At 41.0% G+C, this 17,631-nt stretch overlaps 1 protein-coding gene across 6 annotated transcripts in view; it reads right to left on the reverse strand.

Moving 5' to 3' along the window:
* Positions 1–17,631, reverse strand: part of Tmem200a (transmembrane protein 200A) — an 85,811-nt gene that overhangs the window by 55,103 nt on the left and 13,077 nt on the right. The window contains exon 1 of one of the 6 annotated variants that reach the window (XM_045159678.1): positions 10,348–10,454. The exons of the other annotated variants lie outside the window; for them this stretch is intronic. The gene's annotated coding sequence lies outside the window, so the exon portion shown is untranslated. Of the gene's footprint in view, positions 1–10,347; positions 10,455–17,631 lie in introns of those variants that run through there. 6 annotated transcript variants of the gene reach the window in all.

Consider the following 17,631-nt stretch of genomic DNA (forward strand, 5'->3'; position numbering starts at 1 on the left):
GAGTGGGAAGGGAGGCAAACAGGAGAATTTTCCAGAAGCTTGAGGGCCAGCTAGCCTCATGAAAAAACAGCAGTGAGTACTGTGAGACCCTGACACAAAGGAAATGGAAAATGAGGACTGACACTTGAAAAGCATGACTTCTGTCCTTGCTCATGCAAGGAAATACACACGAGCACATGACATACATCTACATACTCACAAAGCACACACCATAAAAAGATCCTCTCTTTTTCCCTTTGGAACAATGGCTTATTAACAAATCCCCTGGCTGCCCTCCCTCTACCACCTGGCCCCTTGCTTCTGTTTGCACGTCTGCTGAGCTCCTGGTTCTACCCAGTGGCGGTGTCGGCATGCTTTCTTCACTCGCACTTCTGCTGGATAATTTCATCCACTAAGTCTGATTCTGTTCTGTTCCTACAATTTTATCAGGCTATTGCCTGATGCAACCTTACAGAATCCTAGCTTTGTGATATGCTATGAATAGTGATTGAAAACCACATGTCAAGAATTGTGATGTCCTCTATAGAAAGAATGAAATGTCATGAACTCATAGCTTAGTGGAGATGTATGATCAAGAAACATGTTTTATCACAAATGGCATGGGAAAATGCATCCCACAGGGTTAATGTCTGAGGGGACAGACAGAGGGAAGAACCATCTCAGTGAAGCATGCTAAGGTGCTGCTTCTATGATGAAGAGATGGTGGAGGTCTGTCTTAAAGATGAGGAGATACAATCCAACAAAAGAGTGAAGAAAAAGAAGAGGGAACATCTGGGCCTGGAGTGGTAGGAGTTATTGCAATATTACTCATGTGAAGCTGACAGGTAAGCATGTAAGACAGGAAGGGCAGGGACTTCAGGCTTCATTAGAAATCCAATGGGAGATACTGAAGAATATCTCTATGCAGGCAAGACAATGGAAAAAAATACATGGAGTGCAAACTTAGAGATGGATCAGTGGTTAAGGTGCTTGCTTGCAAGCCTTCTAAGGAGAGCTCAATCTTCCCCAGCACCCATGTAAAGCCAGATGCAAAATGGTGCACATATATTTGTGGTCTCAATGTGCCTACATCAATGGGAGGCCAAGCCAACAGAATCTGGTGCATGCATCTAGAGTTAGTTTGCAGTGTCTGGAAGCCCTGGCATGCCCATTCTCTCTCTCTCTCTCTCTCTCTCATAAACAAATTAATTATAACAGGAAATGACTCTTGGCTATTTGATTAGAGCATATGTTTATACATTAACAGTGTCAAGCTCAGGTTGAACAGTGTGTCCTATATGCTTTTTGTGTATGATCTCCCATCCAAATGCTAACCAGGTCTGACCCGGCTTAGCTTTCAAGATCAGATGGGATCAGTGACATTCAAGTGTGGCCACAGACCCAGGCATAACTTCATACATGTCACTTATAGGACAGATGAGGAAAATGAGGCAAAGAGTATAAAATCTATACAAGGTCACTGAGTTATCATGGATTATTTGAGTAACAATGAAATATGATGGTTTAGAACCCCTGCACAATTCCCTAGATAAAGGATCTTGAAGAAGGTAAGATGAACAGTTTGGCTTTAAACACACTACAGCAGTCTATAATAGGGCTGGGAAACATGACTCTTGCAATAACAGATGCTTATTTGGAGATTTAGATTGTAGGTGGCTGTTGTAGCCCCAGTGTGGAAGGTGTTCTAGTTTAACTGCGAAAGTTAGTGAGTGAAAACCCCATCAGTCTATGCCTAGTCCTTACAGTCTAAAATGTCAAGCATCTAGTCCCAGGATAATTCTACTTAGTGAACACAAGGCACAATTCTATTAATAATGGACCATCTGAGCTTAGGATTAGTGCCTGCCCATTTGGTCCAGAAGAAAACAAAAACTTATTACATATAATAGACCAACACAATTAGTATAGTCAATTACTTTTTAAAGTATTCATTGCTTTTCCTCTCTCTCTCTCTCTCTCTCTCCATATATATATATATATATATATATATATATATATATATATATATATATATATATATGGTGTGTGTGTGTGTGTGTGTGTGTGTGTGTGTGTGTGTGTGTATGTAATAAAGAGGAGATTGATTTTGAGAGTCAGGCCATGTAGCTCAAGCTGGACTCAAACTCACAAGCCTCCTGACCTCTGCCACTCTAGTGCTGAGACTACAGCTGTGACCTGCTGCATCCAGATTCTTCTTTCCATATTTATTGCATTTCTACCCTGTGCTACTGTGACTACAACCTGGAGAAAGACCCAGTGCTGCCTGTGTGCTGGCAGTCAGGAGAGAAAAGGGTCCAGGCTAATTAATCCATGAATTTTCCCCAAAAGCAGTAAGTGCTACATGCAATGTTTCTCAATCTGGGAAAATTTCTTCCCCAGAGGACTCTAGGAGACTTATTGCTACAACTTAGGATGTGACACTATGGGCACCTAGCCCCTAGTAGGAAAAGGTCACGAGTAGAGCTAAACCCTTTACAATGTACAGGATAGTCCACGCCTATGGACTATACATCAGCAGTGTGACAGCTGACAAACCCTTAATGAAGACCATAGCAGGGAACACCACCACATCAAGACTGCTTTGGGTGATTACAGACAACAATGCTGGTTCTAGAAGAAGTGATGTGCCAGGCTAAGCAGTTGATATGTGATTTCAGTGGATATTTGACACTTGCCCCTTGCTGAGGAGTATTTTAGTCCAGATCCATTATCAGTGTTTATTAAGCAATAACTATTCTTATATGCAGTGGGTTCTACTCTATGCTATAGAAGAGAAGTATTCATGGAGAAAAGTGGTTTTGCACGTTAAAGTGCACCAAGACAATAATGCTTGTCAAGGTTTTTCACCTATTTCATTATTTAAAGCTCAGCATCCCATGAAGCATACATTGCTGGTCTTGCTTTGTAAGTTCAGAAAAAGCTCATGGAGATTAAGTGATATTCTGCAGATGACACAGAGCATCTCTGGACCTGTCACTCACACTCTGCTCTCTATGTAACAGCATCTACATAATGTGAGTCACAGTGTCATGATCCAGTAAATGGCAGTGGCCCTTTGACCACAATGTGACACATTCAAATTTTCTACGGCTACAGTTACAGAACTTCAGAAAGCATGGCTAAATCTTGATGGCTAGGAGCAACAATGAGATCATATTTATCCAGAAAGTTCAAGCCACCAAAATAAACAAAGACATGTGATTTATAATCATATCTGTCAGGATTTGGTGTATCAACATCAAAGAAAGGTCACATTATGGTCAAAAATATTGTGGGAGCTATGACATATGTTACTTCAAATGCTTTTTTGAAAATTGATAACCAATTTATAGTAAAACTCAGTTACCACAATGTCAATGAAATGAAGACACTCATTTCATTCTTTGTGTGTACGTGTGTGGGGCAAGCACGTATAATGTATACATATGTGTGTACAGATGTGCATACTCAGTTTGCATACATATAGAAGACAGACGAAATATTGGGAGTCACCCTGTCACTCTTCTGTATGTTTCTTTGAGAAAGTCTCTCTCAGAACCCAGAGCTGCTATTCTTTCGTCAGACTGGCTGACACCAGCCCCAGTGAGTTTCCAGTCTCCACCCCTTTCTCCACAGAACTGGTGTTACAGGCATGGGCGACCATGCCAAGCTAGTCAATGTGGGTGCTGGGAATGGAATTCAGAAAAAGTCAGGCACTTATGCTTTTAGCAGCTGAGATAGAGACCTAATATGGCCATTCTTGAAAGGTGCTGCTGGTAAGCAGGGCTGAAGAAATGGCTTAGCAGTTAAGGCACTTGCAAAGTCAAAGAATCCAGGTTCAATTCCCCAGGACCCATGTAAGTTAGCTGTACAAGGCAGTGCATGAATCTAGAGTTTGTTTGCAGTGGCTGAAGGCCCTGGTGTACCCATTCTCATTCTCTCTCCTCTCCTCTCCTCTCCTCTCCTCTCCTCTCCTCTCCTCTCCTCTCTCTCTCCCTTTCTCTCTCTCCCTCTCTGATAAATAAATAAAATATTTAAAAAATGAACTGGTAAGCAAAATGACTTTTCCTTGTACTGCTTATGTGTGAAGATCAGCAAATTTTACATGAGTCAATCTTCTTACTTAAGCATAGTAACAAAAACTTCAAGGGAGTTCTAGGACTCTAGCGAGAATGAATGCTCATGCCATAAAATGAATCCATGAAATCTGGAACTAAGTCCTATGCTTAGCATAAATGTTCTAGAACTTTCTGAGAAAATCTTTTTATATAACATTTTTTACTTTTATTTATTTGCAGGCAAAGACAGAGGTAGAGAGAAGACAGACAGACATGCCAGGGCCATTCACTACAAATGAACTCCAGATGCATGCTCCACTTTGTGCATCTGTCTTCACTTGGGTCCTGGGAAATTGAACTTGGGTCATTAAACTTTACTACTGAGTCATTTCTCCAGCCCAGGATAAAATCTTCAGTTTGGCAAATTTCTCATAATTCTTAGAAAATTCAAAACTGAATAAGTCTCAGAATCAAGTGTTCACAATAAAAGCTAGCCTGCAATCTGCATCTAAATTAACAATGTCTCAAAATTCCATAAAGTCTTATCATTGTTTTCCTCTTATCCAATTTTTGATCCATCTGAACCTTATATATCATTTTCAGGTTTATTATACTTTTTGCCTCAAATTTATCCTATAATGTGATGATAGAATTGTAGGCTGAAGACAGGAGCAATGCACTGTCAAATGAGCAAAAACTCTGCAGACAAACAAAACAAGTGTAAGTTCCTTCACTTTCCAGATACTCTGATGGTGCTTTTACCTCCCACAGTGCCCTGAGGGCTATAAGGAAAGCTATGTGCAAAGTATTTAGTAAAGTGTATGAAGAAGGGCTGGATAGATGGCTTAGTGGTTAAGGCACTTGCCTATAAAACCTAAGGACCTAAGCTTGATTCCCCAGTACCCACATAAGCCAGATGTGCAGGGTAGCGCATGTGTCTGGAGTTCATTTGCAGTGGTTAGAAGCCCTGCCACATCCATTCTCTCTCTCTCCCTCTCTCTCTCTCTCTCTCATAAACAAAATAAATACTTTTTAAAAAATGTATGATGTATACTAACAAATGTCAGTCCCTTCTTCACTGAAAGATGTGCTCTAACCTCTAAAGTGAGAGTCACCTCCCACAGCCCATTTTGTTAGGAAGGCACTTCTCAAAGCCATCACACATGCACAGTAGACTTAGCCTGGGGCAACAGTTCCTGATTTATCTCTGTTCCACACACTACAGTGTCCTGAACAGGCTTTTCTCCTCACCTAGTGAGACAAGCATAGTGAAGTGTCCACTCTCATCATTATCCCCAACACTTTCCTTCACAGCCTTTCAAAATCTACACTTTGTATTTTACTAGCATCTTAACATAGAACTTGCCCTGGGCTGAAAGTCAGGAGAGCCCTCATCTGCCTCTATCTCACTTAGGTCCTGCTGTGTGACTGGACACCAATTCTACATCTTGTTTCCATTTATAAAAATCAGAGGACTGCATTTCAAGATCTTCAGGTCTATTCAAATTCAACAGATCCAAAGATATCTAAAGATAATGGAAGTCGAAGTGGAATGGAATAGCACAATAGAATATATCTTTATGTTACATATATCTTTATATTTTATTTAAGATGCATTTTGTTTTATATTTGATAAGTTATTCTCAAAACAATAAAGAGTTTCTTTTATGTTCACTTAACTTCTCATTAAGTACAACTAGAGCTTAATTATCACTGCATAGGGGGGTACTGAATGTCATAGGTTAACTGGTTTTTACTTTGCAGTGATTGATAAAATTCCCATGAGGTTGAAGGATCATATTTCAACAAGAGTGTACTAATACTTCCCTCTTTCAAGTTTCATCAATTTTAATATTTACAATTGAGTGATGTATGCATTGCTTAAATCAGGAAATTATTTTACAAATATAGAAAGCAATAGTCATTGTTTTGGGTAACAGATCAAGAATGCATGATTATCAAATTTTGCTCCCATTCACCAAAAGAATCGACCAGTGATTATCTAGATTAGGTTGGTCTGTGGTCTTGATTATATTAACTGGGAGGCACCATTTTATGGTTGGGGGTCCTGCACTATATAGAAAGGAGAGAGCTGGCTGAGCTATGAGCATTCAGTGCTCTCTTTCTCACTGTCCTAAATGTGAGCAGTGGCCTCAGGCTCCTGCCATCAAGCCTTCACTGTCAGGCTACCATGGAGCCTAGAACTGTAAGCCACAATCAACCCTTCTTCATTTAAATTGATTTCTGTCTGATAAGTTGTTCCAGCAATGAGAAGTTGACTAATGCATACACATATTGCATTAAAAGAAATAGTAATTTGTGTAAGCAATGTTATCATATCTTAGGATTGGTCTCACTTTCTTTTTTAATATTTTGTTTTTATTTATTTACTTGAGAGAGAGATAGAGAGAAGAGCACAGATAGAGGAGAGAACAGGTGTGCCAGGACCTCTAGCCACTGCAAACAAATTCCAGACACATGTACCACTTTGGGCATCTGCTTTATATGGGTCCTGGGGAAACTGAACCTGGGTCCTTTGGCTTTAGAGGAAAGCACCTCGAAGACTCCATATGCAGCTGACACGTAAAATGGAATGGCATGGCTGGAAGCCAGGAAAGAGTCAGTCCCCAGACAGTCAGCATGTCTAGGTCCGGAAGGTGCTACATGGGCGACTGGGGGAAATGACCAATATCTGTCCAAGCAACACATTGTCTAACCTAATTAGCAACAAATAACCTGATGTGATGCCCACACAAGTGCAATAGTGGCACACAGCCATGGTGGGGAACCAACTGCTCTTGATTTGGCTAACTGATCCCCTCAGTGGTACAAGACCCATAGCTGGAGCTGGGAAACAAGTCAAAACCATACCCAGACATAAGCCCACTCTCCAATATCAAGCTACCATCAATCATGGGGTACAAGAGGGCCTATACCTATCAAACTCTCTATCAAAAAAGTAAGTGTTATCTCAATTTTCCGGGTGCTAACTTACTCTCCATTGGAGAATCTGCTTCTCTTTTTCAGATAGATGCAAGGAGAGAGCTGCCCCAACATACCTCAAAAGGGGCCCGACTGAAACTAAGGACAAGCAAGGGTGATGTTTTCCTGATGAACCAGATACCAGCACAAAGGGGAAGGAGACCAACACAGAGAAAAATCAACTCCTACCAAATCAGAGAGCCAGAGCCTCAGAGGCCCCCAACACTGCAGCACTGAAGCAGACCAAAAATGAACCCAACATGGCTCAAGGAAATTTTGCGGAAGAGGGGGCGGAAAGAATGTCAGAGTCACATGTTGGGTCATGATATGCAGAGACATTTATTGTACCAATAACTGTGGGCTAACTCCACAATGCACGACCCATTTACATCAACAAGGAGGGTCCAATGGGAGGGGATAGATCATAGATGAGCCTAAACAATGGTACCAAACTGCCTGTATTTGCTGAAAAGAAAACTAACAAATTAAATTTAAAAAAAAATAGAGGAAAGCACCTTAACTGTTAGGCCATATCTCCAGCCCTGGTCTCACATTCTTGAACTAAAGACACAAATAACACCCTTATTGATAATTCATTCTTTGGGTTATCAATTCAATTCAGGAAACATTCCTAGTTAATATCCTAAAGTTGTAGTTTAAACATGTTGCCTTTAAAAATACCACCATAAGGAGAAAGATTTCTGATTCAATGTTTGAATATAAATACAAGCTTTCTCTTCTTCAGTATCATCCTGTCGCATATTCCAAATTGTTTATTCTATCAGGTAACTTTTGTGTTGCCATGACTAAGTTACCTGACAGAAATAACTTAGAGGAGAGGCTGGAAAGATTGCTCAGTGGTTAAGGCACGTGCCTACAAAGCCTGAGGACCCAGGTTCAATTCCCAGTACCCATGAAAGCCAGATACACAAGGTGGCACATATATCTGGAGTTCATTTGCTGTGGCTAGAGGCCCTGGTATGCCCATTCTCTCCCCAAGTCTCCCCCTCTCTCCTTCTCTCTCTGTTTGAAAATAAATAAATAAAAATATTTTTTAAAGATATATTGCCACTGAATGATATTAGAAGGGATCTTAAAGATCATGTTCTTATGGAATGGGAAAACAAAGAAAGGACTCTATCGAGCATCTCCCTTAGAAACACACCGTCCAAAAGTCTTAGGATTGGCAGAGCTCTTGGTGAAGGAATGCCTGGGACGACAGCAGGGGACTGACCATGAGAAGGTCTTGGCTTGCACATCCTGCTAGTGGTGAGCAGGGAACACTGCCTTGGAGCACCTTATAAAGAACATATTTTAGGGGCTGGAGAGATGGCTCAGAGTTAAAGAAACTGATTTTAAAGCCTGGTGGCATGAGTTCAATTCCTCAGTACCCACATAAAGCCAGGTGCTCAAAGTGGCACATGTGTCTGGAGTTCCTAGGTAGTAGCAGGATGTCCCGCTGTGCCCATACTGCAGTTCTCTGTGTGTCTGCCTCTCTCTCTCTTGCAAATAAATAAAAATATTTTAAATATATTTTTAAAACACATTTTAAGCTGGGCATGGTGGCACATACCTTTAATTATAGCACTTCGGAGGTTTACGTAGGAGGATTGCTATGAATTCAAGGCCAGTTTGGAGCTATAGAATGAGATTCAGGTCAGCCTGGGCTAGAGTGAGATCCTACTTCAGAAACAAAAAGCATATCCTAATGAAAAGCAAACTTGTTTCAAAATGATTAAAATTCGTATCTATTAATGTGCTTTTATTTGGTTGGTTTGTGGGGCTAGGAGTGGTGGGGGAGAAAAAAAACAACTATCACTTAGAACTTAACAAAAAACAAAACTATGGTTTCTTTTCTACACTGGGCAATGATGTTTGGATGGCACAAGCAGTGAGACTGTATTTCCCCCATTGAGGAAAACCTGACATCTAAGATGAAGCAGTTGGAATGCCTCTGATAATTACCACTGGTCTAAAACAATCCGGATTCCCACGTGCCAGACGTTCTGGCTGACAATGACACCATGGCCGTCAGTGCCCCTGGCCCTTGCTTATAAACAGCAGAGCACGACGGCAACCCTGTCCCTCTGTGACAGGCAGCAGCTTGGCCCATAGCGGCTTCCACTCCTGCCCCAAGCAAGCGTTGGCTGCCTTTTCCTCCCAGGAGACTCCAGAGCACCCAAGTGCTGCGGCAGGGAACAGGTCCTCATGTCCCCTTGCCTTTGCTCTGTGCCTCACTGAACAAGGGTCCCAGCCCAAGCTTCCGGGCTTACTGTTTTAAAGATCATTTGTCTGTCAGGGAGAGGGTTGTGATTACCTCAGAGAATAAAACCAAAAAGACACCTTCAATACTAGAGGTATCTGTGCTTCCAAATGGAAGGTTATTTCCTGACCTAATACACACCTAGATGCATACACACAAGTGAAATGAAGAGGAGAATAAAACAAAACCTGGATAATTCAAGTTTAAAAGCCCTTTTATAGATAGCAAAATGATTGTCTTCAGAATAACAACAAGGTTTCCAAAAAATTGGATTATTCAGGGATAATTTTTCCAACTGCCTATTTTGCATTTCAAAGCATAGCCAAAGGCCCAGAGGTAGTGCCTGAAACTCAGCTGAAAGTTCTTCCTGTGTTTATTTATAATGTGAAAGATTACATGAAGTTATGAGTTGATCAATACTCAAACTCTTACAGATGGTTTTCAAAAGGGAAAATGACATGAAAGATCATAGATTATAAGGTTGAAAACCTCCTTTTATTTCCAGCAGAGTTCAATATAATTTTTAAATTATAGAAGAGCAAATAAAATTAATTTTTGCTTTAGACAATAAGCTTCTAATTAAAAACCTTTTCTTCTTGGGAATTAGGTAGGGAGGAAAGAGCTAGAGCAGTAAAGGAGTCTAGCTGACACAGCCCACTCTACACAATGATTTATCAAGTTATCGCTACAGAGGATATTTGACAAGGATAGGTGATCTATCACTACTTAAGTGAAACTATTTATTGCAAGAAATCCAACACTGGCAAAATAAGATATCTATTTACCCAATTAATAAAAGATATGGCCTCACAAATCCTCAACAATAGATCCTGTTTAGAATTTAAATGAACTCTTTATAAATTAGTGGAATATTAAATTCATTATTAAGGTTGTCATGAAAAGCCACCATCTGGGTGGCATTGAGTCTCTGGAGTCATGACACTACACATGGTTGTCACTCCCTGAGCTCTGGGGCCAGGTGTAACAGTAGGCAGTTCTGACCACCAATTTCTTTCATAGTGATTACAGTGGCTCATGGACTAAGCCATAAAGAATGCTTATTACCTGATCTTTCATATTGATAATGCCCCAAATCCACATGTATAATCCATGATGTTGACAAGGTAAGTCTCTCTCTAGAGGAAGCCTGCTTTCCATCCTCACAGCTCTCTTCCATACTTATATCTGAAGGACTGTACAAACATCACTGGACTGTCTTCATGTGTCTCTCCAACTGGATGACATGCTGTGGTGGAGATAAATCCTTTCATATAAAGATAATAGGCAAGGGGCTAGAAAGATTGCTTAGTGGCTAACCACTTGCCTGTGAATCCTAAGGACCCCAGTTCGAGGCTTGTCTTCCCCGGGACCCACGAAAGCCAAGTGCACAAGGTGGCACATGCATATGGAGTTCGTTTGTGTGGCTGGAGACCCTGGTACCCCCGTTCTCTCTCTATCTTTCTCTCTCTCACACACACACTCTGCCTCTTTCTCTCACTTTCAAATAAAGGAAAAATAAACAAAAAATATTTTTAAAAAAGAAATAGGCAAGTATACTCTCTAAAAGTAAGGTTTTGTGATAGTGGTAAAAAAAAAACAAAAAAAAACAAGCAAAATATTCCCAAACTAACACTCAAGTTTTTGTGGAAAAAAATTTTTCATCAGAAAATTTACAGGACAGCTATATACTCATTTCCAAGGTTAAATTTAATTTCAAAACGAATAGCAATAAACTTAATGATGCAGCTAGGAAACGTGATTTCTTTCTGAATCAAGGAGGTTACAATGAAAATTTGTAGTTGTCACAAGAATTAATGTTCGTGTGAGTGTACGTGTAGACGGTGTGGGTGCGTGTGTGCCATGACACATGTATGGAGGTTAGAGGACAATCTGAGTGAACCCATTCTCTCACTCCACTTTGTTTGCCATTGTGAATGTCAGACTAGCTGACCAGCGTGCTTCTGGATTCTGCTGCCTCTGCCTCTCATTGCCCTAGGCATATTGTGCTTACAGAAATGTTCACTACTTTCTTACATGGGTCCTGGGGACCCCAACTCTAGTTGTCATACTTGCAAAGCAAATCCTTAATGGTTCATTTTATTCATTAAAAACACAGGTGGTAGAATATCACACAGCCTTGAGGGTATGCTTTTAAAAGTTATATAACATAAAAAAAATTCTGTAATATGACAAATGCTTATAATTTACTTTAATGTAAGCATTCACAGAGGATTAATTTATTTCTTATAAAATTCTGATTAAATCCAATTTATAATGTTGAAAAAGTACCTAAGGGGTTTTACTTTTCTTGTATTATTTAAATAAATTATTTCTATGGACTTCTTTTTAAATAGCTGTAAGAATTATTCATAAAATTAAAAAGGGGGAAATAATCCTTTAATCATAATGAAAACAACATTCACCTCTTCTTCATATTCATTTTTTTTATTTCTATGCTAACCAAATGTAATTTAGCACAATACTAAACCTTAGCAGAAAAATGAAAATACTTACTGGACTGTAAGCATGACAGCTCATAAGATTGGCTGGTATCTTCAAGACCAAGAAAGCAGTATCTGGATATACTCACAAGACATTGGCCAATATCTTCAAAGGGACCAAGAAAGCTGTATCTGGATACCCACATAAGATAATGGCTGATATCATCGAAGGGTCCTAGAAGGCAGTATCTGGACCCACAGCTGAGGGCAATGTGGCTATGACCTTCAGTTTTACTAAGATGTCTTCAAGAATACTTAAAGATTTCAAATTGAGTAAGTCCAAGGAAGGGGCTGGATTATTCAGAATAGTAAATACTGCTCTAACTGAGGTGTGAGGCACCAACTTGATCAGACCTTCCTGCCTTACAGACTCTGCTCCACTCTGGATGGCACCAAGGACTGCTTTGCCAACCCAAAAGAAAGAAAGGTCCTCATGCAGTGGTGGTCTTCCTATTAGTTCCTTCATGCTGTTGGTTGACATGACTTTCACCTTGAAATGTCACTCTCATGACGGAGAGGGCACAAGTTCATGAACAAATCCCTTGGACCTACCACTCTCCTCCATCTTAATCCCCCCCAAAAATGTACAAGGTCATATATAAGAAGGCATTATAAAGCAATAAAACATCATACTATTTGGGTGAGATGATTTGCCTCCTGGTTCAGGCCCTAGTGGGTGAGGACCAAGGCCACTGGAGCGCAGCAGCACCGTGTAACTATAGTAACAGTGCTCCTCCCAGGAGGAGGGGTGGACTTCCTTGAAGCACTGGGTAGGAGACTTTGCTGGGGGTGTAAAGTCTGTTTTGAACCCACTCACTGGTCCAAAAAGAGAATCACTTAATTCTTTACCAGTGGATATGGGCTCTATTTCTTAGTAACTCTGTTAGTGATGATCTCATTAAAGAAATCATTGCCTTTGCAGCCTCTGTTCTGCTCTTTCTGTTCTCCTGAGGGACATGTTAAGTCCAGTTTTGTTCCTGATGCCCAGGGGTCTGGGATAGAGACCCAGTGTTGCTAAGTCTGTCCACGGCTTCTGGTGTATGTGAACAAAGCTCCAGGAAAATTCAGGATAGTGCAGCCAATTCCCCCACAAGAGGCAGAAGACTCCAAAGGCTACAATTCAAGGTGGATCTAGAAGGGAGAAAGTGCCACCCCAGCAAGCATTTCCCATCCAGGCAGAGCTACCAGCTGCTGCACATAAAACCTGTGTGCGGAACAGGTCACAGCTAGGGGTAGGAGCAGAGAGGCCTGTGGGAGCCAGGAGGAAGGGACCAAGACTGGAGAGCATCTGCTTCATGCCACTGCCCCCTCGATCCTGTGCTGACAGGACCTTCTGTGTCCCCACTCCAGCAGTCATCTAAAGAGCCCACACTGTCCTACACTGGATGGTAGCTCAGTGAGGTGAGGGAATTTGCCTGGAGTCTCATACCTCTTAGGTATGCATTCCTTGGTGATTTCCAGATTACCTCTGGCAACAGACTTTTTCTTAAGCAAAATGTCTGAAGTCATAAACAATCCAGATAAATCAATGGTTGAATTCATATTTTTAAAACTGTCTTTGAAGTTGTGTTATGTCAGTGAAGTAGCAGAAGGCTCCAGAAGAGGAAACTGCTCAGAGGTGAGATCCCATTCAAAGAAAGTCTGCGCAAGTTGGCTAACCAGCCATTCATCAAAACCTACTAGGTTAAGCTGTGGAACTAAAGAAGCAAAACCAAACAGGTCTCCCTGGTAACTGTAATCAAATTTTAAAATGACACTCTTACCACCAACTGTTTGTGTATCTCAAAAGAAAAAAATAACTTGCTTCCTATGAAGCTATTATGTTTGTCTGGCACAACACATTGGGGCTGTCCTTGGATGTTCTGTAGATGGCTGATGTCCTCAAGAGCACTGTATTTGGAAAAAGTTATCAGTGTCCCCAGTATGCTCATCCAAGGTTGATTGACAGCTGGCCTGCACCCAGCCTCAGTAGTAGATACACATATCTAAGAGGAAGCCAACTTCCACAAGTCCTCTGTGGGAAAGATACACAGCCCTCTTCCTCAACTTCAAATCAAGGTTTATTTTGGAGATAGTTCATCAGAAAGGATAGATTTTAAGGAACAAAGCAGTAAGGGGAGGTTAAGGGAGGCAAAGGATGAATCACCAAGAAGGCAAACAGTATGTGGTATTTCTTTACTGATGAGAGTATTTCTTTCTTTTTTAAAATTTTGTTTATTTATTTTTAATTAATTTATTTGAGAGAGAGAAAGAGGGAGACAGAGAGAGAGAGAATGGGTATGCCAGGGCCTCTGGCCACTGCAGACAAACTCCAGACTCCTGCATCATCTTGTGCATATGGCTTACATAGGTTCTGGGGAATAGAACCTAGGGCCTCTGGCTTTGCAGGCAAGCACCTTAACTGCTAAGCCATTTCTCCAGACCATGATGAGAGTCTTTCATAACTGTTAGATACTTGTGCTGGGATATGTAAGACCACTGGTCAGTTTATCTTCCAAGTTACAAGAAGAGGAAGGTGTCAAAGATTCCACTGAAGATTTCTGTTGAACAAGAGACCTAACTCCCATGGGACTCAAAGTCCAAGCTAGCTTTTCCTTTATGCTTTTAAATCATAACTTCAGAGAGGATCATGAAGACAATAAGCACTATTAAGTGCTTAAATAATTTCAAATTATAAGTTAGGTTATTTTTGAATTTATGGATCTCAATATTTTAATATTATGAAAAAATATTTTGAAAAATGGATGGACTATATTTGATGATTAGAGCAAATGTAACGTAAGTGTAGTTAACCACCCTTAATTTGCCAGTGATCACAGGAGGCTGAGATTCAATTTATACCCATCAGTTTCATGCACTCCTTGTTACTCTGAACAGAATCTTCTCCTATAGGAAAATAAGAGCACAGATCTGATGGTCGCTGGGGATCCACCACCACAGACAGGGGGCGAAGCACAGCTCCTGTGTGGAAAGCTGAGCCTAACCTCTAGCAACAGGCTTCTTTTCCATTTTTTACTGTGGTGGTACTTCTTTATTAGTAAGTTGTAGGGTTGAAAACCCTCAGATAAAAACTTGTAGATTCCAATTTGCATAATACTAGTAAACTATGGAGAAAGTGACCAGATTTTGAGTCAGAAAGGCTCTCATAGTTTATAGCTCTCTTATTAAGAGCATGTTATTCAGTAACTGCTGTAAGATCACCCAATCATATTCCTTTTAGCTGTAAAGTAGTAATAATAAGAGAATGCAGGAGCACCAAGAACATGCTAGGCACTGAACCTCCCCATTATTCCTGTGGTGCTGATTCTGAGGTGGCTGACTATACATATATACTCCACTGCATTCATAATAGAAGCAGGTAGTCCTCAGAATCTTCTGGCAGCTGTTCAAGCCCTATCTTTTAAAGTATGTATAAATCCTTAAGTTTTTATCTATTGTTTAAAGAACATCTATCCCAAGATAATCTACAATATTGATAAAGCTTCAAATTGCAAGGCAGTCATTGAAGTTGATGGGAGGAATGGATTGTCACCAGCATGAGGGTGAAACTGACCCTCAGATGTGCTGTTCTCTCATACTTTAATTGTGAAAGTAGGACTGGTGTACCTATCCTGTACTAACAATGACACAACTGTGATATGAGCTTTTTTGTTTGTTTGTTTATTTTTCAAGGCAGGGTCTCACTTTAGCTCAGGCTCACCTGGAATTCACTTTGCAGTCTCAGGGTGGCCTCGAACTCATGGTGATCCTTCTACCTCTGCCTCTTGCATGCTGGGATTCAAGGCGTGCATCACCACACCCAGGTGACATGAACTTTTTAAGTTATTTCTAATCCCATTCTATCCCAAAATCTGAACACTACACTGCATGTGGATTACATGGGTAGATTCAATTTGAGAAGGAAATTGAACTCAACCTTCACAAATGGCTCAGGAAGGACTATGTGGAAACCAAGCTTTGTTGATGACATCATGGCCCTTCCATCAATGGCATCACACCATCGGATTAGCTTCCCTGAAATGTGGAAACCCCTGGGGCAGGTTCCTTGACCACCTTCTCTGCTTTGTCTCTAGGCTGTGGCTTGACTGCCAATGACATCTTACTGGTGACTCACATTTATGTCTTCCTTCCAAATTTCTCATTTGTGCTCCAGACCCATCTGTCCAAATATCCACTTTCTCTTTCTTCAGAGATGTCTCATGGGCATCTCAAATCTAGTTTCCTATGTGTCCCAAAATGAACTCATGGCCGGAGCTTAAGGTACCATCCTGGCTACCTCACGTAAGAGATGTTACCACCTCCCACCTCTGACAAGGTAAAACTGTAGTTAGTTTCTTGGATAACTATGTTATCAGTTCCAATGTCATTACCAAAGCCCACAGATATCAACAAATCAGTCTAAGGCTCTGTTATCTCTTCCTTTATGCATTCTTGTACCTCTGACTCTACTCCACCTCAAAACCACCAAAGTGCTGTAACTATATATCAGTGCATGGCAGCCCCTTAAAAATAAGAGCCTTATGCTGCTGTTAGGACTAGGAATCAAATGTACCAATGCCCTCACAGTATTACAAGTGGGTCTTTGCCCTCTTTCTACCTGCTTGCTCTCCTCTGCTCATTATAGTCCAGTACCAGGGCTTTCTTGGCCTTCCTGAAAAATATCAAACTTCTTCCTCAAGCTTGATGCATGGCTCCCCACGTCAGCCCATCCTCATCTGCTCCTAGACAAGTCCTTTGGTCTCTGTTGTCATCCTAGCAGACATTTACCAGAAAGCTATTCTCTGGTTATGTCTGTGGCACTAATCATACTTGGAATCATATTGTTATTGATGGCTCCCTTTGTTGCATCCCTGTTAACAGATTATAATCTCTTTACCTACTAGATTTTAAGTCACTCCTTAGGATCACACACAGTCAGTGATGGAAACACAGGAACTCTCCTGCTGGCCAAGTGAATGCTGATCCAAGAAGGTTATCTGGGCATTCCTCAGACTATAGTCCTGTGGCCTTGGTTTTACTGGGCTAACTTCAGTTCAAATGTCATAGCTTTTCCTCGTCTGAATACATGCATGTTACCCACATGATTCAAAGACCATGACTAGGAGAAAGACCTAGACTGTGATCTATGTCTGCACCTAACTTGGGGCACAGCCTTTGGAAAAAGGAACTGATAGTCCAGACCTGAGATTTTTTTATTTTATGTGGCTCACATTCTGTGATTCCAAATCCATACTCTTCCTTTCTTTTTTTTTTTTTTTTTTTTTTTTGTTCATTTGTATTTATTTGAGAGCAAGAGACAGAGAGAGAAAGAGGCAGCTAGATAGAGAGAGAATGGGCACATCAGGGCCTTCGGCCACTGCAAATGAACTCCAGATGCATACGCCACCCTGTGTATCTGGCTTGCATGGGTCCTGGGGAATCAAGCCTAGAACCAAGGCCCTTAGGCTTCACAGGCAAGCACTTAACTGCTACGCCATCTCTCCAGCCCCCAAATCCATACTCTTTCTAACCTACAACAAAATTTTATTAGCAACCAAGTTACAATATTGATAAGTTGGCTTTGGAATTCCCTGAACTGCTCTTGCTTCAAGGTTTTTTTTTTTTTTTTTTTTTAATCAACAGTGCTTTCAGAAATATGTTTTCTGAGAACCTCAGATTAGATATGGGACCTATCAGGCCTATATAGAGACCTGTGGATACAGATACCTAAGATTCTTCACTCTGAATGTTTCTGCCAACACCTGGGAGGATGGGACCCAAGATAGCCCCAGATGGGGGTGAGGGCGCCAGAAGAAGTTGCCACGTTCCTCAGAGTAAAGTTCACCATTCCCTTGTGGCCAGAGTGCTG

Source organism: Jaculus jaculus, chromosome 9 (assembly GCF_020740685.1).
Source record: "Jaculus jaculus isolate mJacJac1 chromosome 9, mJacJac1.mat.Y.cur, whole genome shotgun sequence".
In the NCBI taxonomy this organism is placed as follows: domain Eukaryota; kingdom Metazoa; phylum Chordata; class Mammalia; order Rodentia; family Dipodidae; genus Jaculus; species Jaculus jaculus.